Source organism: Peromyscus leucopus, chromosome 1, assembly GCF_004664715.2.
Source record: "Peromyscus leucopus breed LL Stock chromosome 1, UCI_PerLeu_2.1, whole genome shotgun sequence".
Classification (NCBI taxonomy): domain Eukaryota; kingdom Metazoa; phylum Chordata; class Mammalia; order Rodentia; family Cricetidae; genus Peromyscus; species Peromyscus leucopus.
In genome coordinates, this window is record NC_051063.1 from 143,368,700 (window position 1) to 143,393,270 (window position 24,571).

Consider the following 24,571-nt stretch of genomic DNA (forward strand, 5'->3'; position numbering starts at 1 on the left):
ATTTTGAAAGGATATAGAACAATTTGGCGTGGGTGAAATGAAAATATTCAATTGTTTACAGATTAAAGGATGCCAACTCAATGTAACACTATTATCAAAAAACCCAGGACACTACTCTGTTACCTTTGGTTAAAGCAGAGACTCTGGGTGTCAGATAACAAAATATTTATGCCAACAGACAAAACATTCTATTTTTACTTGCCTAGTTATTTAATGTTTGCTTTGATTTTAAAATTTTGTGTATAATGGAGCTATGGAGGCTGCACTTAAAAGCACTTGTTCTTACCCAGGGAACTGGGTTCAGATCTTAGCACCCACATTGTGGCTGATAACCATTCATAACCCCAGTTCCAAGGGATCTGACATCCTCTTTTGACTTCAGTGGGTACCAGGAACACATGAAGTACATAAACACACACACACACACACACACACACACACACACACACACACACACACAGAGAGAGAGAGAGAGAGAGAGAGAGAGAGAGAGAGAAAGAGCAAGACAAAACACTCAAACACATAAAAGTAAACAAATCTATTTTTAGTTATACATTAGAATACAAACACACACACACACACACACACACACACACACACAGAGAGAGAGAGAGAGAGAGAGAGAGAGAGAGTAGACCCCAACGAAATCACTACCAGCTCAGTTTTTGTGAAACATCTAATGTTTATCATAGTACCAATGTATTCCCTGGAGCATCTCTTCATGAGTGAAAGGGCATCTCTGTGAGTTCGAGGCCAGCCTGGGCTACCAAGTGAGTTCCAGGAAAGGCGCAAAGCTGCACAGAGAAACCCTGTCTCAAAAAACCAAAAAAAAAAAAAAAAAAAAGAAAGGGCAAATTAAAAGCAATGTCCCCTATATAGGAAACTTTTTTTCCTCCAGAGAGAGATTGGTGTTCCTATCAAAGACAGGATGAGTGGCGATTCCTAATACAATTAGACTTACTCTATGCCTGTGCAAGTGCAGAAGAAAGGGCCTCAAGGAATCATAGTGAATTGCCTGGGAAAGACTAGATTTAATTCCACTCATAACTGCTGCTCCCAGTGTGGTTTCTCTGCTGGAGAAACTCAGCATGCTCAGGGGCACCTGAGAGTCATCTATGGATTTAGATTCTCCCTTCCTCCTCCCCTTCAATAAATAAAAACATTAGCAAAAGCCTATATGAACTAGTTTCTCAGGGTCCCTGACTCTCTAAGAATGCCAAAGGATATTCTACTGGTTGACTACATGGCTAATATCACATATTAGAGCTCCCAGAGACCAATAATAGACATATCAAATAGCCCTGTAAGACACATGCAGAGTTGTAAACACATTCCATCAAAACACAAAGGCTTACACCCTTAGTGTATTTTCTAGTGATCTCTTAATCTGGGAAGTTTAAAGGTGTCATTTTAAAAGGATAATATTTTTTAAAAATGATTTTTTGTTTACAAACACAGAAGAGAGAATTTTTAAAAATTTGAAGCAAAATATATTATAAGTGAACATTCTACTCTTTCTTATCTACATGCATTTTCAAATATGAGTGGATTTGCTAGGGAGTGAAACTTCCTTGATGATCTAGATTTCAGGACATCCAATGGTGCTGGGTGCATTTGTACCTACTAAAGATGGCGTTTGTAGTTCAGGGAGCAATGCCACATCCCTTAAACAAACCTACCACTACTAAGAAACGAATTTTAGTTAGCTATTGCTTTCCCATGGTGATGGATTTTCTAATCATGTGTCCATGTCACTCAAGTCAAACTTCTCATCATGCAAGTGGTCTGTATGATATCTCCCACACACTGGAGTGAGCATGCCACCTTTCCATCACAAAGTAGAAATGATTCAAGCACCACTGGAATCAAGCAGAACCTACAGGTATGCCATGCATAAACAGAACTTAGCATTTTTGCTGTGGCTTTGCTCTTGGAAAAATGTTTTAAGCTCTTTCTGAGCCAGTTTTCTATGACTCTGTATGAAACTTTGGTTGGTGCCATTCAAATAGTTCTTCAAAGAGGATGGAGAAGAAACTAAGATCTATACCTTGTTCTCCTAGATGGAAAAGTGAAACTAGGTAAAACAGTGACATACAGAAATTTTGGTGTATATACAAATTAGTTAGTAATGGCTGGTGGTCTATGCATGTGGTCATGAGATTGGAGGGATAAGATGGAAAACTGTACCAAGGAGCCATTAGGTGAAAAAGAAATCATATGCCTTTCTCAAAAGCATAGTTTAAGGTAATTTGGAATGCTTAGCTGAGATCATTTCACTCCATATCAGAGGAGGCTTTTGTCAGTTGATAGTGATTTCCTAGAAGTGTCTTACCTTTGTGATAATGGTACAAATGGCCACAGAAAATAACTTAGATATTCAAGTTCTGCTTAAAAATGTGGATTTCACTTCCAAAGACTAATCAAGCTACTCATACTAATTTATATTCAGCCTATCATCTATAAGTAATACTAAAATTAAGATATACCTTGCTTCTGGGATTACCAGCAAGTTGTCTACTCACAGATAGTAACAACAAAAATCTTCAAAGATGGAGGCTACAACTTCTTCCCAATGAGATTATGTACTTAATAAGGATTTAATTTGGGTCCTTGCCTTTCAGGCACCTGAAGAAAATGAGAGGGAATGTGCTATTACAAGGTTATCATAGATTTCCACATAAAATTGGTCCCAATGAAAAATGAACAAAAGCTAGCAAAGGACTGATGTTCTGTAATCTGTCATTAGGTAATTTTAGAAATGACCTATGGAAGGCTCAGTTATCTCTCTCTCTCTCTCTCTCTCTCTCTCTCTCTCTCTCTCTCTCTCTCTCTCTCTCTCTCTCTCTCTCTGTGTGTGTGTGTGTGTGTGTTATACATGGGCTTTCATGTGATTTTGTGTGAATGCAGAAGCCAGAATCATCACAGGTATTTTGCTCTATCATCTCCATCTTATTTTTTTGAGACAGGGTCACTTGCTGAATCTGAAGCCCACCATTTTCCTGCCAGATTGGCTGGCCTTCAAGCTCCTAGGATAAGCCTTTGTCTGACTCTTTCTCCCAGTGTTGAGGTGATATGTGAGAGCTTCCATGCCCAAATTTGACCCAAGTGCTGGGGAACTGACCTCAGGTTTTCATGCTTGCACATCAAAAACCTTAGCCACTGAGCCATCTCCCCTGCTGCCTCAATTACCCCTGTAAGTTTACTTTTGAATGCTTTTGCAACTTATTTCCATTAGTTGGGGGTCTGCTTGTTTAGAAGTATGAGTACACACAATGAATATTTCCACCAGGGCCCATGAGAATGTCCTCACTGAATCAAAAGCTCATATTGCTATATGGTATTGTCAATTTCTTATGACTCTAGGAAGAAAGTAAATGCTGAGAATTTCAGTGTCAGCTGGAGTGATAAGTACTGATCATGACAGAGAAATGAGTGATTACAATAGAGAAGGAAGCTTTTGAGTGGAGCCTCTGTAGTCCCTTGGGGCTCCTTTTCAATTCTACCATTTAATAATACCATTGATGAATGAGAGTTACAATATAGAAAAGCTACCAGAACTTTGAATCCAACAATAAAAGTTTTGATAACTCATTAGCATAAATAATATCTACCTAGTCTGGGGATTACTGGCTGAAGATAGTGTATGCAGAGAACAAGAAGGACATAATCTCATATTAAGGTGAGTTTTGGTTTCATACCTCATTCATTCATGAGGGTAGTGATTTTCTACTGTTTGTTACTGTTTGATGAATATATTCATATACCTTACTTTCTAACTTACACTTTTTTAAAACTATCTACACTGTGGTTATGATATGCTGCTAACATTTGCTTATTAAAGTAGAATTTGGATATAGGAAGGAGACTGCACAGGAATCATAAGCGCATCCAGTCTTGTAGATTTGAGATAGATGAAACCATTGATGAGTTATTGAATTTTCTTCCTCTAGAGGAAGAACTACTATGCTTACTATATCATGTTAAATGATATTGCTATGTCCTGAGATCCAACTTTCATAATGGGATAAAAGGGAATAATGGAACAATATGGATTAAATTGAGATGGAATGTGGGAGGGAAGGGAAAAAGAGGGACTGCAGGGAGAGTTAACTGCACTAAATAACTTTTAAAAGTCGTATAGATGTCTACTTTACTGACAAAGATTCCATTCATGTATTCCATGTGTATACACACATATATACATAAATGTCTGTACATCATATATTTGTGTGTGTATATAATTTGAGTGGCGTTATCCAACATTTGAACAATAATTCCCATATTAGACACTACAGGCTAACAAATAAAAAGCCCAGTTTCAGGAATGGATTACCTCTTTTGAGTTGTTGGCCAGTGAGGTCTCGTAGACTTCTAAATATTAGGCCATGACCAAAACTCTTGGTTAGCCACCAGACCTTGTAAATAAGACCATATTGCTGAAGATACAATATATTTGAGTCATAAAACATGGAGAAATGAAGATTGTACTGATGTTGAAGTGGAAGCTTCATCCCTATACCGCAAGCTTTCTTTTGGGCCACCAGCTCATAAATAATGACATGGAAACATGCTACTAATTATGAAAGCATGGCCTTAGCTTAGGATTTTTTCAAACTAGCTCTTATAACTTAATCTGTTTTTATGAATCTATGTTCTGCCAAATGGCTCAATTACCTTTCCTCTGTACTGCTGTGGATATCACTCTGTATAAATAAAATGCTGATTAGCCAGTAGCCAGGCAGGAAATATAGGCAGGACAAAGACAGGAGAATTCTGGGAAGTGGAAGACTGAGGCAGAGAGACACTACTAGCCGCCACCATGACAAGCAGCACATGAAGATGCCAGTAAGTCACAAGCCATGTGGCAAAGTATTGATTAATAGAAATGGGCTGAACATAAGAGTAAGAGCTAGACAATGATAGGCCTGAGCTAATGGCCAAGCAGTTTAAATAATATAAGTGTCTGTATGTTTATTTTATAAGTGGGCTAAGGGACTGCCAGGGCTTGGCGGGACCTGGAGAGAACTTTCCAGCTACACTGTACCATATGTCCAACTTGTTCAGTGTCTCCCTGGTGTCTCCTGCAATAGCAGAGTCTAACACTGAGTTCCACTCTGCCCAGAAGTCCTGCGTATTTTCCCCTGCCTAGCTATTGACCATTCAGATCTTTATTAAACCAATTACAGTGACATATCTTCATGCAATGTAAACAAATATTCCACAACAACCCCACTCACTAGCTTTCATAGTTCTAGAAAGTGATATACATGCTACTATAGGAGAAAAGTAATCATTAGTCCTACCTAGTTGTGACCCAAAGAGCTACCAAAAAATACTGGACTGGAAGAGATGTCCACTGGTATAATAGTGGCACGAATAACCACAGAAGTAACCAACCACTTTCTGGTTTGATTTAAGGCCAGCTCCACAGCATGAAACTCATAACTCAGACTATTATCAGAGCTAAGAACCTGTGCCCTTATAGGTCATAGATTCTAGGGGAGAACCTACTACTATTATTCTGCTAAGTGAACAAAATATTAAAATGATTCCTATTGACCTATTGTTATACCTATAGATTAGTGGCTCTCTTATACCTTAGAGAAGCATCTTTATGTAGTAGATTTGATTAATATGAAGTCCAGCAACTGGTAAAGATACAGAAAAAAAGAGACTGCAAAATGTTCAGTCTTAAATGGGACATCTATACCACATCCCCCCTCTCAAGACTCAGGAATCATTGGGAAGATGATGGTAGGAAGATTATAATAGTCAGAGGTGGCAGATGACTATAAGGAAAGAGATTATTCTGTTTACACCAGGGCAGTTGCAGATACAAAGTCATAGTAGTTGTGACAGCATGCATAAGACATGAGCAAGCTCCAGCCAGACAACATCCAAGCACATAGGGGTGATGGGCATGAAGCCCCACCCTTAGATAAGAAGCTATTGGCAAGTGATAGCTACTGGGATATGGAGCCAGTTTTCTTTAAGGATGTTGTCTCTAGTAGGATAACCACACTATAGTGGAAGGCTGCAAGTCAGAGTATATGGGCAGTATGAACTGTACTTTATGGGTTTCAAAAAATAAACAGGACACAAAGTTGGATGAGTAGCAAAGGGGCTCTGTATCTGGAAGAAACTGAAGAGAGGAGTGAATATTTTCAAATACATTGCACAAAATTCTTAAAGAACAAAAAAAAGTTTACAAAAATTTCCAATTTTGGAAGAAGTATTTAAATAGATGACAGGCTATAGTGGACATTTTTCACTAATTTCAGTTTCACATGTTTCACATGTTCCTAATTTCAGTTTCTCAAAATCTGATTATCGCTTTGCCTCTTGGGCAAGTTACCATTAGGGCAATACTTTTCTTTAAATATCCATTTCAAAAATGGAGGGGATCATGTCTTTCTTCTTAGTTCATGGTCATTAGCATGGTGGCTTGGTTTTAGGCTCCACTAACTGACAGATTGATACAAAGACAAAGAGGCATTTTAGAAATTATTTGGTGTTGTTTCAAAAGTGTTTCTAGATGTGTCTCAGCTCTAGAAACAGATCTAACAGGAGTGCTAAGTAATTTCCTGCCCAAGTTATTTCTGTCCTGAAACCTTATCTACTTCCTACTCAGCACCAGGACTCCATTTCCTGATCCCTTGCTGTTTCCTTCAATGTGCCCTGTGCCTTCTAACAAAGGATGTGAGCTCACTTCAAGGTCTGCTAAAATGAAGGGGTTTTCTTGCTTTCTGATTGCAGATAACACAGAATATTTTGTTAACAACTATTAAATCGTGTCTTAATTATAATTTTATTAGTATTTCCATTGTATATAAACTTCATAAAGACTTTCTAATTCAGCCTATTACTTTTGTTACAGGGTTTCTCTGTGTAGCCTTGGATGTCCTGGAGCTTGCTCTGTAGATGAAGGTATTTCTGAACTCTCAGAAATCCACCTGCCTCTGTCTCCTGAGTGCTGGGATTAAAGGCATGTGCCACCAATGCCCAGCCAGTCTATTACATTTTATGTTTTGTTGATTTTGTTGATTTCATATATCTCTCTGTGTGTTTCTCTCTGTGTGTTTCTCTCTCTCTCTCTCTCTCTCTCTCTCTCTCTCTCTCTCTTTCTCTCTCTCTCTCTCTCTCTCTCTCTCTCGTGTGAGTGTGTGTGTGTGTGTGTGTGTGTGTGTGTGTGTGTGTGTGTGTGTGTACCTTTCCTTTGTGTGGAGGTCAAAGTTGATTTTGGATATTTTTCTCTATCACAACTACCTTAGATTTTTCAGAGAGAATCTTTGAACTTGATGTTCTTGGTTTCAGCTAGCCTGGGTGGCCAGCAAGTTTCTGGGACCATCTCTGTCTCCATGTTCCTAGTAATGCCTCCACAGGCACACAGATTTCAATGCCTGAATTTCAAGGATTCTGTGGATCTGAGTTGAGAGTCTCATGCTTGCACAATAAACACCTTACTCTCTGAACCTGCTCCTCAACCATATGCCATGTATTTTTGGCTGTATTTTAATTTTATACTGTCTCAAACCTTTGGCAAATTGGATAAAAATCACTAATACACAATGAATACCACTTACATAAAATACAGCATATGTATGCAATGAAACATCAAGTCACTTCAACATCATGATAGTTCAATTTTCTTTTCTTTTCTTTTTTCTTGTCTTGTCTATAAACCAACATCTACTCTTAGTATCCATTAAGAGGTAATAGTAAGATAGTATTTTTTTCTGTGACAATATTCGTCCCAGACTGAGGCATCACTTCTTATTTAACTCAGAGAAACCCAAAATTCATTTTGAATTTACCTTTCACAATTTCTGATATTGATCATGAAGCACCTTCCTGCCTGTGATACCATGTTAAGTGTGGTATAGACCAAATATGAAGACACCAAGATCTCCTTCCTAAGGCAGCTTTCTGCCCAAGAGAACCAATGTAATTATAAATAAACATGAGCATTTGCAGACTAGCCCAGACATGGGGGAAATTATTATTTTCATCTACATTTTCGATATACAGTACAATGGTTGGGTGTCAGCAGGAAGATTTGAGAGAGAAATAATGTTTTTATCTGAGAAAAGAACATGGGAAATTCAAGAGCCTTTTCTCCAAGTGTCAGTGTAATTATTCAACTTGGGGCTAAACTTTACAGATTCAAAATGAGCTCTTCCTCTATTCATTAAGATAACATCAAGAATGCTTGGCATAGACAGCATATTTCTGACTGGACAATGGGCTATGTCTGACTGTTAATGAGTCCCTCATGAAGTTGGGTCTTCTGTCTTTATGACATTTGAGTTCCTGGCATACTAATTTTATCTGACACAAAATACTCTAATTCTCTGGATGTGTCTTTTCATATTGATCAGTTTCATATAAATTGGTTTTGCTCCTTTTAAGACAAAATCAGGGAAGTAGTTCTTGGGCAAGGAATCATATGTACAAGTGCATCTGCTATACACAAGCATGAGTGTGCACTCAAACACTTGTGCATGCATGCATGCACACACAAATGGCATTTGCTCTATGTTTTGTTGTTCTTTAAAAGTTATTTATCTATCAATATATGTTTGTGTGTGATAGGCATATATGTGTGTCATGGGCAGTATGCATGACACGTACAATGTGTGCAGACCACAAGAACAGTTTGGTGGAGTTAATGCTCTCTTCCCATATTTACATGGGATTCAACTCAAGTCCGCAGGTTTACATCTTCTGGTAGCAAGCATCTTTATTGGCTGAGTCATCTCACTGGCCCTTATTTTCACAATATTTAATACCTTGCTTCTAAAACTGGACCCTGACTCCTTTTGGGATATTATAAGTGAATGGGGTGTTGGTGATCAAAAACTGTCAAAAGTAAATGCTTCTGAATGTACAATATGACTAAAATTGGACCCTAACTTAAATGTATAGTGGATCTAAGATGTTTCTGAGAATTCTGGGGCAAGTTGCATCATGTAACTCCCTCAAACTTGCTTCTAAGGACTCACCTCTCACTTTGATGGTTCATGGTGCAATGACGGCGTGGTGCATGAAACACTGCTCACATTTCTGGCTATTTTAAGCAGGAATTTTAGAGTGTTTTTACTGTACATGTTATGTTTTCTGTTCTTATAGAAACATGGTGTTTTAAATACAGAAACCCTAGAAATTCCTTGTCTTTCTAGTACTATTCCTCAGCCCATAAGCCCCAAATGAATTTATCTCTGGATTGCACTGTGTTAGAATGCTTGACTTAAAGAAATGGTCTTTGGGTTGCTGACTTAAGTTTCATAAAACAAAAAAGAAAAACAACAAAACAAAATTCATAGAATTTTGCTTTGGGGTGCAGAAAGAGTTTCCCAATTCTGCAAATGTGTCTGTGCACACATTTCTGTTTTTTTTTCCTGAGATGTATGTGAAGCAGCATTCTCTGCACTGAAAATTACAGAATCAAAATATTGATAACCCACTCTGAAAACCAGTGACAGCGCTCTGTTTGCAGTGAAAATATCCAGCCAGGATTTGACTCTTTATGTAAAAATAAACAGTCACATCCATCTCATTAGTATGCCACTTTGCTTCAATTTTTAAGAAGTAGTAAAATTAGATGTATCCAAAAGTATTTTTAAATGGGTTTCTTTATGGTTTATTATTAATTAAGATCTGATTTGTACACCTATATTGTATAACTATATAATCAGAGTTACATAATATTTGTGTGTGTGAAAAGCAGATGTCTTAGGGTTTCTATTGTTATGATGAAACACCATAACCAAAAGAAACTTGGGGAAAAAAGAGTTTATTTTGCTTACACTTCCAGATAACAGTCCATCACTTAGGGTAGCCAGGACAGACAGTTAAGCAGGGCAGAAACCTGGAGGCCTTCCCACAGAACAGTAGGAGACAGTGGTTGTATTACCAGGGAAGCTAGCACACAAAAAGGCCAAAACTTCATGAAGAATGGTATTTCAGGAAGCTTGATGTATCGTTCTTTGTGGTCCATTGGTGACTTTGCAAATCCATAAGAAGTCAAATCCCAAAGCAATGAAAAGTCTGGAGAGGCAAGCAGAGATGAAGAAAGTCTCATGAACCTGTGAAGACAAAACTGGGAGCCAAAGTCCTCCAAAGCAGAGGGCCTGTGGTGGGTACTGAAGACCCAGTGAGGGTAACCAGATCACCATGACTCTAGAGAAAACCACATGGTTCCATACAGTAGGCACAGATTAGGTGGAATTTGATCTGTTGAAACAAGGTTAGTCCAAAGAAAGACATATTATAAGCAAAAAATGGATAGCAAATTTTGAAGCCTTACTACAAAAAGATAATAAAAATGATATTAAGTATATGGTTAATATATTTTACATTGATATGTTCAAGCAATACGCTTTGATCTGTTGGGTTAAATAAAATAATAATAAAAATATTTCTCCTTTGTCATCTTTTAAATGGATTATTAGACATGGGTAGCTTGCAGATTATGTCTCTGGGACAACCTAGGAAACTAAGGCACTATAAATTCATATCAGAGACTAGTTCTCACATGAATTTCATGTGAGCTTAAACTTGACCAGTCCAGGTGAGATTGAAAAATGATCTTCACTTTGTCCAATTACCAAACAGAACAAAAGAAGTATTCCCCAAAGGGAGACAACTGAAGCCAAAGCTTTATACATTTGTTACATATTGAAAATATTTTACTTAATTGATATTTTAGGCTTATCAGAAGTACCATTAAATATAAAGCAAGAGCTAAGAGGAATATAAAAAAAAAACCAACAAAGATTAAGAATAGATACATAAAGGGTCTATAGCCATGATATTATCAGACATAGAGTTTGACATTGAAAAATAAGAATTGGAAAAATAGATTTAGTACCAGACTAAACAGAAAAGTGTGAAAATCATCGCAAAAAAGACAATTCACTAGAAGAGAGCCATGCTAAAGAACAGATAAATGGGAAGGAAATTATTAGAGCAAAACTACACATTTTTAATATGATGGAAAGCAGCTGGATTAACAAGTTCTAGTTTGTTAGTTTACAGAGAAGGTCTGAGACAACTTAGGGAGGCACTGTCTCAAAAAGAAGGCTCACGCAGCAGGTAGTGTGTTCTCACTAGCAGTCATGGCTCTGGGTCCATTGTTCTGTATCTAAAAAATGAAAAATCAAACAAGCATGCAATTTGAGAATACTTTAAAGAAGGGGGCGAAAGAATGAAAAACAAGGAATGTTTTGATTGGTATTGGTTCAGTATGGGCTGACCAACAATTCTGGGATCTGCCTCTTTACACACGCCAATACTATATCTATCGATGTGTATAGCTGTGCCTGACTTTTATGTGAATGCTATGGCTCCAGGCTCAGGTCCTCACACTTGGAAAACAAACTGTCCCATCTCCACACCTAAGAAGTACAAAAGTACAGATTCCAAGAGGTTAAAATTACACATCAGAAAAACAAACAATAAAAAACTACAGTAGCATGTGAGATGAAGAATACTAACATGAAACAGGAAACTCTCAAAAGGCTTCTGAAGAACAATATTTCAAATCAATGAGTAAAGTTGATTATTTACACTGGAAATAAGAGAAAATATGAATAAATCAAATGATACTTTTAATGTGTGTAAAAGAACTACTAACGCCCAAGCCCATGTTCACTTCAACCATGATTTTAAAGTAAGTGTCCAGACATTTTATTACATGTAGAAGCACCCTAACAGAAGACATTTGCACCAGCACACGCTGAAAGGACTGAGCAAGAGTGCTCTCTTACAGAAGAAGAAAATCTTCTTTCAATAGACCAGAAAATAGGAGAAAGAATGAGGAGTATAGTAGTGTAAAGTTAACCATACAAGATGAAATTAATATGCCTATATTTATAGTTATTTATATTATATCATATTACATTATATTATATTCAAATATTTTCAGAATATATAGGGTAATAATACAGCATTGTCTGAAGCAAACACAACCTTAAATTCTCTAGGAAATGGCATTAATTTATATTGAATCCAAAAGCCAGAGCTAAGTATGGTTACCTCTATGCTAAAAACAAAGAGAAAAACTACTTAATAGAGGAGAGAAAAGCAATAATAAAAATGTTTGCTTTACCAAAATACAAGAAGAAAAAGGCTTAAAAATTTGACAAATAGAATAATAAGATGGATAATTTAAATCCACATGTATCTGTACTAAATTTGATGAGAAGATTAGATACTCTAAATAAGAGATTAACTAAACCTTAAAAGATTACATATATTTCTAACAATGTTCAAGTAACTAAAACAATTATACCAATTAAAAATATGAAATATATAATACACATTTTAATATATCATATATGTGTAGAACACATAGCTCATATATATAAACACCTGTGCAAACACAAAAGAAGTTTAGGAACTAAAGAGAAAAGGTGTATTATGCAAAGACTGAACAACAACAACAATGTAGTTGTTATCATAGTAGAAAATGTAGACATTGAGGACGAATATCTATAGTTATGAAAGGTTCATTTTATCTATAGGAATATATATGTATAACACATACATACAGGTACAGATTAACAATATAGGAAGAGGCCATAGAGTTGAAACAGAACAAGGAGAAATGAGGGAAAAGGGGGAGAAATGTTGTAACTTTATTATAATTTCAAAAAGAAAAAAATTAAAAAGTAAATCATATTAACCTAAAGTAGTAACTTCAAAATATGAAGTTGATAAAAGTTGATAAAACTGTAAAAATAGATAAGTACAGTGTTTTGGGTCATAGTTATGTTCTCTCTCTCTCTCTCTCTCTCTCTCTCTCTCTCTCTCTCTCTCTCCATGTGCATGTGCGTGCGTGTGCTTGTGTGTGTGTGTGCTTGTGTGTGTGTGTGTGTGTGTGTGTGTGTATGTGTTTTGTAGAGCAAAACTAGGGCTTTGCATATACTAGGAAAGCATTTGACAACTAAGATACACTCTTATTCAAGTATATGACTCGAAGCCCTTATTTATCAGTCAATCTAAAGTAAATGATTTAAATGACATGCTGTCAAATCATTTGGCAAAATGAATACATGCTGACCTATAAAATAATTATTAACAAAAGTCAAAATATCTATGTTGTAGGAAGTATGTTCCATAGCATCTTAGTTTGGCTAAGAATAACAAATAACAGATTAAGTATATTAGAAGATAATTATGTTGAACAATAATGAAAATCTGGTTTTAAAGTAATATTGGATTTACCTTACACAGAGCATAAAGTAAAATGACAGTCTTAGAAGAATATTATTAGAAAAGAAATCTGAAGTTAGTTGGTCTTTGTCTGATGAGAGAGCTGGAAAAAGGAGCAAATTGATGTCCCAGAATGTAGATAGAAGGAAGCATCAATTAAGGAAGAGTTGTCTTTGTAATGGGAAATGAATGTTATAGAGCAGCAGTCATGGTTATTTTAGATTGCTAAAATAAAAGATAAGAAAAGACAAATTAGCTAAAGGAAGAGTTTAAGAAAAGCAATATAGGATGGCAACAGGATATTATAAAAAATTTATACCAATGATATTGGACATTTTCTATTTCCTAATAAAATGTACATAGTTTCATAGACTTACACAACAGTGCTGATTTTCCATATTTATTAAATGCATCAAATATGTTACAAAAAGAAAAGTGCAAAGAAAACTCTGGACTGGCATAGCTTTACCTTTAATATGTTTCAAGAATATGAAGAAGAAATAACATTTTATGTAGACTCCTTAGAAGAACAGCAAAAGAAGCTAACAGAAATGTGACAACTAGTTCCCAAGAACATCTGACCTTGGGAGTGAAATTATAAAACCATATATGAAGAGTTAATGGCATATCCATGAAACCAAATATCCCAGAACACTTAAAATATGTTACAATACACAAAGATGACATGACTAATTAAAGGAAGTCAGAAAAATCAGAGGACATTCTCTGAATCTAGGAAGGTGTGCAGAGGAAGGTTCTATTAATGTTCAATTAACAGACAACTTACATGAATCTGTTTTTGGTTATGTTGGCATTTATTCCTTTGCCTATCAGAGAGGCCTCATGCCTCCTGGTAGATTAATAAAATGTCAATATTTTTGTCAAGGTGGGTGAAATGGATATATTTCTTTTGTGAATTATATCATATTCTATGAGTATTTACCCAGTTTTCTATACATATTTTCCATACATAATTGTACCTCAAATGAATTTTAAAAGTTGTATATATAGCTAGTTATAGATCTGAAAAATGCCTTTGCAATCTATCATTAAGAAAAAATAATCGTTAATCAATGATTTTAGAAGAAAAATGGACTGTCCTTCTATCATGGCTGTAGAAAATAATGTGACCAAACTGTTGACATGAAAATTCAATCGTCACTCAATCAAAAAGTATTTAAGAAAAAGTACCAGATAAGGACATATGTGCTATTTATCTATTCATTATAGACAGGATGTTATGTGTCTCTGGTTGGCCCGTGAACTTGCATTTTTTTTTTTTTGCATAATTAGCCCGTGTTTTTGTGGTTCTAAGGATCGAGTCATGAAGTTTTTGTTTTCTACCATCAAGTATTCTACCATCCGGAGCTATAACTCCATCCCTCTTTAGAGGTTTCTATTTAATAAAAAGCTCTATGCAATTTTGGGGGTAGAGTTCAGTATGCATTATTTAGGATGCATTTACTTGTACCTACAAAAGCATATCTCACATTGGCTGAAATGATAGTTTAAAAAGGCAAGAGATAAGCCTTGAACTCACTCAAGAAGAGGGTCAAGGTGGGCAAACAATGTTATTGGGACACAGCATTCTTTTTGGTCACTCCTTTTCTAAATATGGATTAATTCACCCTGAATCTAGGTACGATGGGAAACAGGATGTGATGACAGTTACCAGACTTTCATACGACTCTTTTTTGTGCATGTCTAGATGGGGAGGGCTGAATTGGCCTTCTTTAGTTTCCTGAGAACAAGATAGAGCTCCCATCTTTCTAGCATCTCATTAACTGGCCTAAGTTAGGCACTCTTACCACCTGGAAATGGACAAAAGGAAGTTTTGAACAAGATACTTGAAGGCAGCAGTTATTGGATCCTAAGGATGGGCTATGTGAGAGTAGAAATGGTTTCTGGAAATGAAATCATTAATGCTGATTGGGCATGAGTGTGAATGCATGTATTCCCAACACTTAGTAGGTGCAGGCCAGTAGATCATCTTCAGTTGTGTAGAGTTTCAGTCCAGCCTCAGACTTATGAGACACTGTCTCAAACAAACAAACAAACAAACAAACAAACAAACATGAGAGAAAGGGAGGAGAGAAATCACTGATGATTGAAGCTAAATAGAAATTTAATGTATGGATTCAGTAATATCTGGCATCAGTCTCATTCATAGACATTCTCTTCACATTTATGTCTTATTCACTAAGTTATTTTGGATATATAACAGTCTATTAGGATCTGTGCTTTGGCTATTTATAAGCACTGCTCTATAAACAAGCAGTCTAGCAATTCTTTTACTATGTTTTTAAACATCAATAGATACACACAAATTCTTGTGTTAGACTGTCATTAGGATTGATCTCATTTTTCTAGTTTTGTAATGGCCTCAGTCATTATTTTTAATATCACATTGGCTTTTGTGTTTTTTTAATTATTTCACACACTATGTATCAATCTTGCTTTTTGTTCTTCAGTATCTCGACACTGTTCAACTGCCTTGAATTTTTTGCCATAAGCTCTGTCCTCACACAGGACAAACTTTCTTAGTGATAGAGAAAGAAATGCTTCTGGTCAGACCTTGCGTGTCGATGCCAGGAAAACACAGCAACATCATGCATGCTTGGTCAACATCATAAACAAACATCAGGAATGTTTGGTCCTGGGATCAGCCATTCTTAAGATATCAGTGTTCTGATATTTTGCATCAGTAGGCATTGATATATTAAAAACTTGTCTTAAGATTTTGTGGAAACTCCTTTACTATAAAGAAAATGTTAGTAGGTCAAGATCTCTTTAGCATCAGTGCTGTGGGAATCAAACTCAAGGCTCTGCCTGAAAGAAATGGGTATGTATCAACCAACAACAGTATAAACCACAACCCATTTATTTCCTGTTTGCAATAGACAATATCAAAATTCTCTGATCATCATTTGTTATGCCATGTTACTTGTCTATTACAGTAGATGTCCAATATTCTCACCCCATCAGCCTTCCAGAATCAAAGACACACTCATGAACACACATGCACACACGAACATGTGGGAAATTTGAGGTACTCAACTAAGGCTAAAATAGATATTTCTGTTCAGGAATGCCATTTTTTTTTTTTTTTTTTTTTTTTTTGGTTTTTCGAGACAGGGTTCCTCTGTGTAGCTTTGCGCCTTTCCTGGAGCTCACTTGGTAGCCCAGGCTGGCCTCGAACTCACAGAGATCCGCCTGCCTCTGCCTCCCAAGTGCTGGGATTAAAGGCGTGCGCCACCAACGCCCGGCTAGGAATGCCATTTTTAAAATAAAATATTCCTATTCTATATTCTTTAAAATTTGAATTTCTTTCAACATTCAAAATAATACTTTATTTATATATAATGTCAACATTAATTATTAATGTTCTGTACCTAGAAAAAATGTTTTATGTGAGTTGCAGGAAAGCAGATATATAAATGATTCTAAAAACTACTGAATGCTTTCTGAAGACTACTAACAAAGAGAAAACAGTTTCTCATTTGAAATGTTTTAGCATGTGCTGTGTTTTTTGTGTCTATTATTCTGTATCACGTGGCCTTGGAAATTTATAAAATGTCATAAATTAATATATACATATATAGTGATTTGAAAAAGCAAAATGATTAAGAGTACTAAGGCGTAATATCATGCTCTGCCTACTCCAAGCTCAGCCTGACTCTGCTGACAGCTTTGGAATGACAGCTTGGGACCTCTCAGCACTGTGGTGGGACCACACAAATGCCCGCGACAGATCTAGACAGACTTCTAGATCATGGCTCTATAACTTACCATAAGAAATTACTGTGTATTCTGTGGATAAGTAGACGAAAGGAGCCTGAAGCTTGAAAACCCAAAGGAATGAAAAAGAAAAGGAAACATTAATTTGTTCAGCACATATTGCATGTATATATGTATTAAAATTTCACACTTCAATTCAGAAGTACCCAAATTAACATGCTGATAACTTTGGGAAGCTTTTGGACTTGGGCAAACTTGTCTATGCCTCTTGCCCCTGGTCTTTCTTCTTTCACAGAATGGAGATCATTCCTGTCTAATCAGCACTTTCCAATGAAGATGTGATGTGTTATGAGCTCCCTTACTCTCTTCAGCTTTCCTTTGGTAAAACAGAACAGTGTTTATCTCAGAGATCAGAAGACCAGTATGGCTTGCAGAGCAAAAATGGAACGCATTCCAAGGAATTTGATGGTGACAGAAGTCTTCTTCCCTGAGCTATAAACTATCTGAGGAAGTAGAAATAAGATGAGTAGATGCTGAGGAGCCCCTGACTCCAGACAATCCTCCATAGACAAGATGGTGTGGCAACAAAATGAGATGGTGTCTCTAGAGCTAAAGCTATCTAGCATGTGCTTGTATTGTATTGCCCACCTCCTGTGTTTCAGTGTACTTTACAAAAGTTCAGTCATTGCCGGGCGGTGGTGGCGCACGCCTTTAATCCCAGCACTCCGGAGGCAGAGCCAGGCGGATCTCTGTGAGTTCGAGGCCAGCCTGGGCTACCAAGTGAGTTCCAGGAAAAGGCGCAAAGCTACACAGAGAAACCCTGTCTCGAAAAACCAAAAAAAAAAAAAAGTTCAGTCATGATTCAAAGGCTCCATATAGAGACTTATTGAATAACAGACCTAAATAAGTATTTTTTTACATCTTAATATTTTATATCAGCTGGTTTTTCATTATTGAAGAGTGTGTCCCAATCTATTTCTGGGCATCCACTGTAAACAAAATGTCATTTCTGCAAAATTCTGTAGTGCTCAACACAGTCTCCTGAGGACGGAATCTTGTCATTTGACTATTCAGTTAAAACCTGTACTCAGGCACTACACACACACACACACACACACACACACACACACACACACACACACCCCATCACTAGCTCCCACACACTCCTCAGCACTGTCATTCTGTTCCTCCTTCCCACCCAGGTATGAGCTGCCCAGTGCAGGAACCTTAGCAGCAGCCAGGGTGGGTGGCACTCCATTCTCTTGACTAGAAAAGCCACAAAGAACACACTGACAAGCAGCTGGAATGGGCAGAGAATCTGCAAGGCAATGGCGCCATTGCTGTGAATTCGGAAGGGTGGCAGCGCCTGCAAGGTCGGTGATGGAGGTTGGAGGTAATCTGTACCAGCAGGTAGTGTTCGCGATTACAGCAGGAACAACGGCAACCATCATTATGCCCTTTGTTGCTGTCTGTGGCAAGATTGAAGAGGGTGAAGAATCTGAGGCAGGCGGCAGTGTGCCTAGTCAAGGCCAATGGCAGGTATAAAGATGCCGGCGAAGTGGCTAGGGAATAATGAAATAAGAGGGAAGGTAAACCAGTGACCCTTGTCGGCAGTGAAAAGCGGGAGATTAGAAAATGTTTCATGCTAATTTCCATGGAGATTTCTTTAATTTAGCGAAGATTGCTTGCCGGCTCCGCCTGGCCCGCTCCTGCTGCATCCTCGGTGGTCTCAGCCGCCTGCTTTCCAGGGTCACTGCTGTGGCTCTGAGGATGTCTCTATCAGCTGCCACACTCTCACTCTCCTCCCACTCATGCTTGGGATTCTTGTCACATGATGGCTTCATCGCGGCCCTTCTCCTCCTGATCCTTTCAAGCTCTTCCTCCTGCCTGGCATATCAAAGGAGATTTGTGGGTCAGCGAGCCAGGACACGGTGTATGAAGTCATCAGCCAGTCGGGCACCACCTTGATCATTTCACATTATGCTCTTGTTAGGAGCCAGGGCTGTGTAGTTCCCTTTAATAACCAGATTAGTCCTTTAGACAAAGCAAAGAGTTGCCATTTTAGAGGTATTAAAAACAAAAGAACGATGTGCTTATTTATTAGTTTCTCCACAGTCTCCCAAAGGAAACATTTGCAGTGCAAGATAAAGAAACAAATCAATGATTTTAAACGTTGCATAGACGCCTTTAGCATGGTTGGTGTTCCAGGATATAGTTGACAATTTACCTAATAAACCCTGTGCAGATTCAGTCTGAATGTTACAAGCCACGTTTACATCCCAGCCGAAGTTCGGGGGTGCGTGTACACATGACTTTTAAAAAGTAGCTGTTTTAAGCATGGCGAACAATGTAGACTGAGCCAGCGTCAATGTAATGAGGGATGCATTTTCAAGGGGAGTGTTAATCAGTGCTAATCAGAGTGTGCTCATGTGGGAAACTGTGGGTTTGGGGATGCACAGATGGGTTAAGGCAATATGCAAAATAAAACAAGAGTTCAGGCAAGTGGGGTTCGGGAGGACTGCCCATTTGAAGAACACACGGGATCTTATGGCAGCCTCTTCCTCTCTCCTCTCACAGTTTTCCCTGCTTCATCTAGTCCTCTGAAAGCCAGGCAATGGGCACAACCCCTATGGGGACTGGAGCTAAAGCCCGAGGGAGTAGCTTCAGTGTCAATGTTGATAGAAAGGAAAGCCAAGTTAATTTTGATCAAAGTCTCTTTCCGTGGCTCTCCCTGTTTGCAGTCTGCATCCCCTCTCCCTTTCTTCTTAAGCAGCACTTCACTTTAGATTGTCCTGACTGTACATCTGAAGCATTATTGGCATGTTTCTTATTTTTTTTAAAGACACAGTCTGTATTAATATACTTTAGTTGGCCAGATCCTAAAAGACTAAGGCAAGTTTCAACGGCACTAATGATCTAGAGCAAAGTTCCATCTGTGTCGAACCAGTTTTCTCTTTAACACTTGTCCTATGATTAGATGTGCATTTCCAGCATGATTTTGTGTTTTGAAGAGCTATGAAATAAACTCCTATTAAAACTAAATGAATTTTAAACTCCCATTAAGAGTTAAAAAATGAATTTTTACTGAAATTCTTACAATTCCTGGGACCTACTGAACCTAGCATATAAGCGACTTGCTTACCTTCTAGAACATTAAAAAAAGAGTCCAGCTTATGTCCAGTGCAGAAAACTGCACAAATACAGTCTCTTTCTCTCAAGATGTCTCATCTTGTGGCTCACACCAGTAGTACTAGCAGTTGGGAAACTGAGGCAGGAGCATTGCTGTGAGTTCAGGGTCATGCTGAGTTACATACTGAGGTCTTGGGTGGCCTGGAGGGTAATATTGGTGATGTTCACTACAGGATTTTCATACATGTAGGCAGAGAGAAAAAAAAACAAATCAAACTGAGGCCACACATGGTCTCCAAAGCTTCCGTAACAAACCACAGCAGCTCCATCAGATGATGTCTATGGCCATCACTGATAGGATGATAATTCAAGAAGAGGGAGACTATTGTGTGTTTGTAAACTACTGAAATTATCCCAGCAATTCTTTGATATTTGGAGCATAACATATTTTTTCTAATAGTATCTATTACAAGAGAGCTGGATTTCAACCCCCACCTGATGTTGCAGAGATGTTTGACTTTTACTTTGTTATTCCATTTTGAGAATGTTCAGAATTTCATTTATTCAGAACAAAGGATATAAGGACTCTTTAGCTCACTCCTGGAATATGAAAACATTGACGGGTCATTGGGGTTGGGTTTTATAAAAAAGAAAAGTCATATAATGCTAAAATAATGCTGTCACAGTCACTTACTGCCCATAATTGTTGCTGACACCATTACAGATACCAACAACAAAGAGTTGTGATCTATAATCCATCATAATGTTTTTAATAACTATATATTAAAATTCATCTCCCTCAGTAAGGAAACATGGGAAATCAGTTTTCTCTTTCTAACATCCATATATGTTTTATGCCAGCCATTTAGAATGAGACATGTCACCGCTGGTATATATATATATATATATATATATATATATATATATATATATATACCATATATATATGGAGATGGAGTACACATATGGGATGACACAACTATGAATTTGGTAACCTTTTTTTTTTAATTATATAAGTGGTCATGAGCTACTTAAAAATGAAACCTAATTGATATGTAAGGAAAAGGACCTGGATCATTGTTGCTTGCTTCAATTTATTCTCATTAAGTTCCTACAGTTACTGTACAGTTTGGTCTCCTATATTCATCTCTCGTCACTTCTGCAAAATTTGAGATTAGTTTTGCATTTAATTTTGGGCTTAATAATCATGCAGTCCCGCGGGACCAAATACCATCATCCACAGTTAAAGTTAGGAGGGACAGTAAGTGTTATGTCATTAATTTCATAAATATGCACTGGTTAAATTAAGTGCTACCCAATGCTGTCAGCATTTAGCAAATGTCTGTGCATACACTAGATTACATTAACCAAATATATGCCTGGGATATTAGATATTCACTTTGTAAGAAGATTTTCCCAAAACTGATTTCTTCCTCTTTGTTTAAGAGTTGTATGGATTGTCAAGATAGCAAATATGAAACAGGGATTTTACATCACTCATAGTACCCAGACCTGACATGTCACTACTAGTCAGTATCAGCACTTCTCACATACTGTTCTTAATGGCAGGCAGAATCCTTATGACACACTTTCATTTGTGTAGTAACAGAATGTAAGTGAAGGTATAAACGTGGACCTGTTTGTCAATGTCTGAATGCAGATAATATGACCAAAGTGATGTCAGCTTTCAAATAAAATCTTAGAGTCTTTATCCCAATGTACCTTATTTGGGTACTTATGCTTTTATCAATTCTAGTAATCTGAACATTTTCTTTAGATTGTATTAGATAGTATCTCCAGTTTAGTTTGCATGTGTTTCTTAGAAGCAATGATGGGAAACAAAACATCCCAAGGTTGAGAAGCACTGAGAAGAAACAATTATCAACAATTCAAATGAAGGAGACATCATCATACAGGGTTTTGATGACCTGTCAGTAATATATGCTTCTATCCTTCTCTCTTAGTTCTTCAGTTCCTAAAAGTATCTGAATTATGTGAGCTGAATATCTCTATGTGTAAATGGGGCACAGGGCAGTCACATTGTAATTCCACTGAGAACCTAAGAATAAATGCATAGTCTAAGTGGTCAGGACTGTGAATAGAGCCTTTTTGAAGATGTGTTTTTAACTCAGGACTTCTCAACATTTGTGTTTGACTATTCTCCATTATGACGAATCCTGTGTGTTGTATGAGTTCTAGCAACAGCTAACCTATGAATTCACTTTTTTTTTTTGGTTTTTTGAGACAGGATTTCTCTGTGTAGCTTTGTGCCTTTTCCTAGAACTCACTTGGTAGCCCAGGCTGGCCTCGAACTCACAGAGATCCGCCTGGCTCTGCCTCCCAAGTACTGGGATTAAAGGCGTGTGCCACCACCGCCCGGCTTGAATTCACTCTTGTCGAGGCAAAAAACCAAACAAACTATGTGTCCCTTAATTGCCATATAAGAGTGCATAGTGAACTTGTGTTGAGCAACAATGCTCTGGACCACCTCCTTTTATTCTAGTTGGCAATTTCTCATCTCCCCCCCCCCTGCCTTCCTTAAATCCTTGTCTCACAATGCCTTCTCACTCTTCAGCTCTAAGCTAAGAAAGCTTTAGCCTCCCATGGAAACACTGGCTAACATGGAGAATTTTAAGTGCCCACTCTGTTTATTTGGAGAGAACATGCTGGCAAGAGTCTCTGCCCCAGAAGAAGTAGCTCCTTTAAGACAAAACTGCCCTATGAAGCTTCAGCACCGAGGACAGAGTCTACCGTGGTGGGGATGGTGGATGTGGGTGTGGGGCTGCCCCTGAGCTGGATGCTGAGGTAGAAAGTGTCTGAGATTAAATTACTGGCAGGTGTTACAAATACCATGCTCCTCTTTGGACCTGGCCCATTTCCAAAACAATCTTTGTTGCCTTAGTAAACTCATCCCTTTCACCATTGCTTCCTGTAACCTGCTCTACAGCTCCGAATGAAGAAAGCAATTTTGAAGGTGACTGCCTGCTTGATTTGGTCTTTATCTTCCCAAAGAACTCATTTAGAAATCTGGGTTGATAAAAATGTCAGCCAGGCCCGCTGCTTTTCATTTCAATATGGTGAATTTCCTGGTTCTCAGGCCTTGGGGAAATGGTCACCTCAAGAGAAGGAGAAAGCAAATGGAAAGCTGTCCCGGTGCCAGTAGCTCCGCACCATTCTCTAGCCAATCTGCTCATAGAGAAGCAGCTTGGCAAGCTATGGGCCTTTCTGTGGGGGTGTGTACCACAGAGACTTGCCACAATAGCAGGCTTGCACCTCAGCTCTGGCTCCTCTCCTGCCTTATTAAGATTTTTCTATTCTGTTCTCTCTCATTCTTCTTAGGGTGGGACATTTCAAAAGAGGAGAAATGGTTCTAATTTGGTGGTTTTGAGACAACACAGGCAAAAATTGGAAACATATGGATGTATGGACTCTTTTTGTCATTTACAAAGGCCCACAGGCACTGAAGAGAATGATATGCAAACAAGTCGAGCTTTCCCTCTCAAGCAGGGGCCTCTCATTCTCTTTGACCATGTAAATGTCTCCACAGATGATGTTGCTTAAGACATGGCATATGAGAAGTCATTCATTCATGTCAAATAAAGTATAAAGCCATAGTAATAAGGATACTTCTCTTGTTTATGTATTTTTCCTCTCTTGTTTACCAGTCAACCAATAAGCAAGCAAATAAGTCAAACCAAAGGAACCAGAGCTGGAAGCTTCAAGAGCATGTTCTCAGTACTACCAGTTAGCCCATAGTTTCATATTGTGTGCCTCTATCTCTCTTAATGTGTCAAACACTTAAAGCATTAAAATTAAAAGAAAGGGGTAAGTTGTAGATTGTAAGCTCTCCAGAGTAGCCTTATGCTCATTCAGTCATTTCATAAGAGGCACTAAGAAACCAAGATCACATCCACTTTTGATATGAAACATAACTATGAGGATTTCTTTGCTTTCACTAAAGATAGCTTACTCCACTGAGTACCTGCTGTGTGCCAGCCACTGGGCATCTTATTTAATCAACAAAATGATTTGTGGTTCTCTATCCAAAATAAGAAGGCTAAAATAAAATAGAGGAGAATATATAAGAATCTTTCATGTGGAGTTTAGCCTTGTACTTCAGATATTATATTTATTTCTAGCTGAACTGTTTATTTTGATAAAATTATAAATACACACAGTAGTTCTGAGTAAGAAAGTTTGGTGATCCTATCTATTCCTAGAATTAACTCCTAACAGTAACACTTTAGAATTCCCAAAGCAGAAATTGGAAGCAATCTTCCAGCTTTACCTCTACTTATGTCTGTGCATTCTGTGTTCTCGGTGTTCATATTTTATTTTATTTTATTGCAATTGTTTAACCTGCTAAAAACTAGAGTTTAGAACATTGTTATTTAGACATAGATCCCTGATGCTATTTCCCATGGCCACATCTACTTTCCCTTCTCTCATTCCTTATTTAAACCCTTGAATCTGCTAACCAACCTTCATC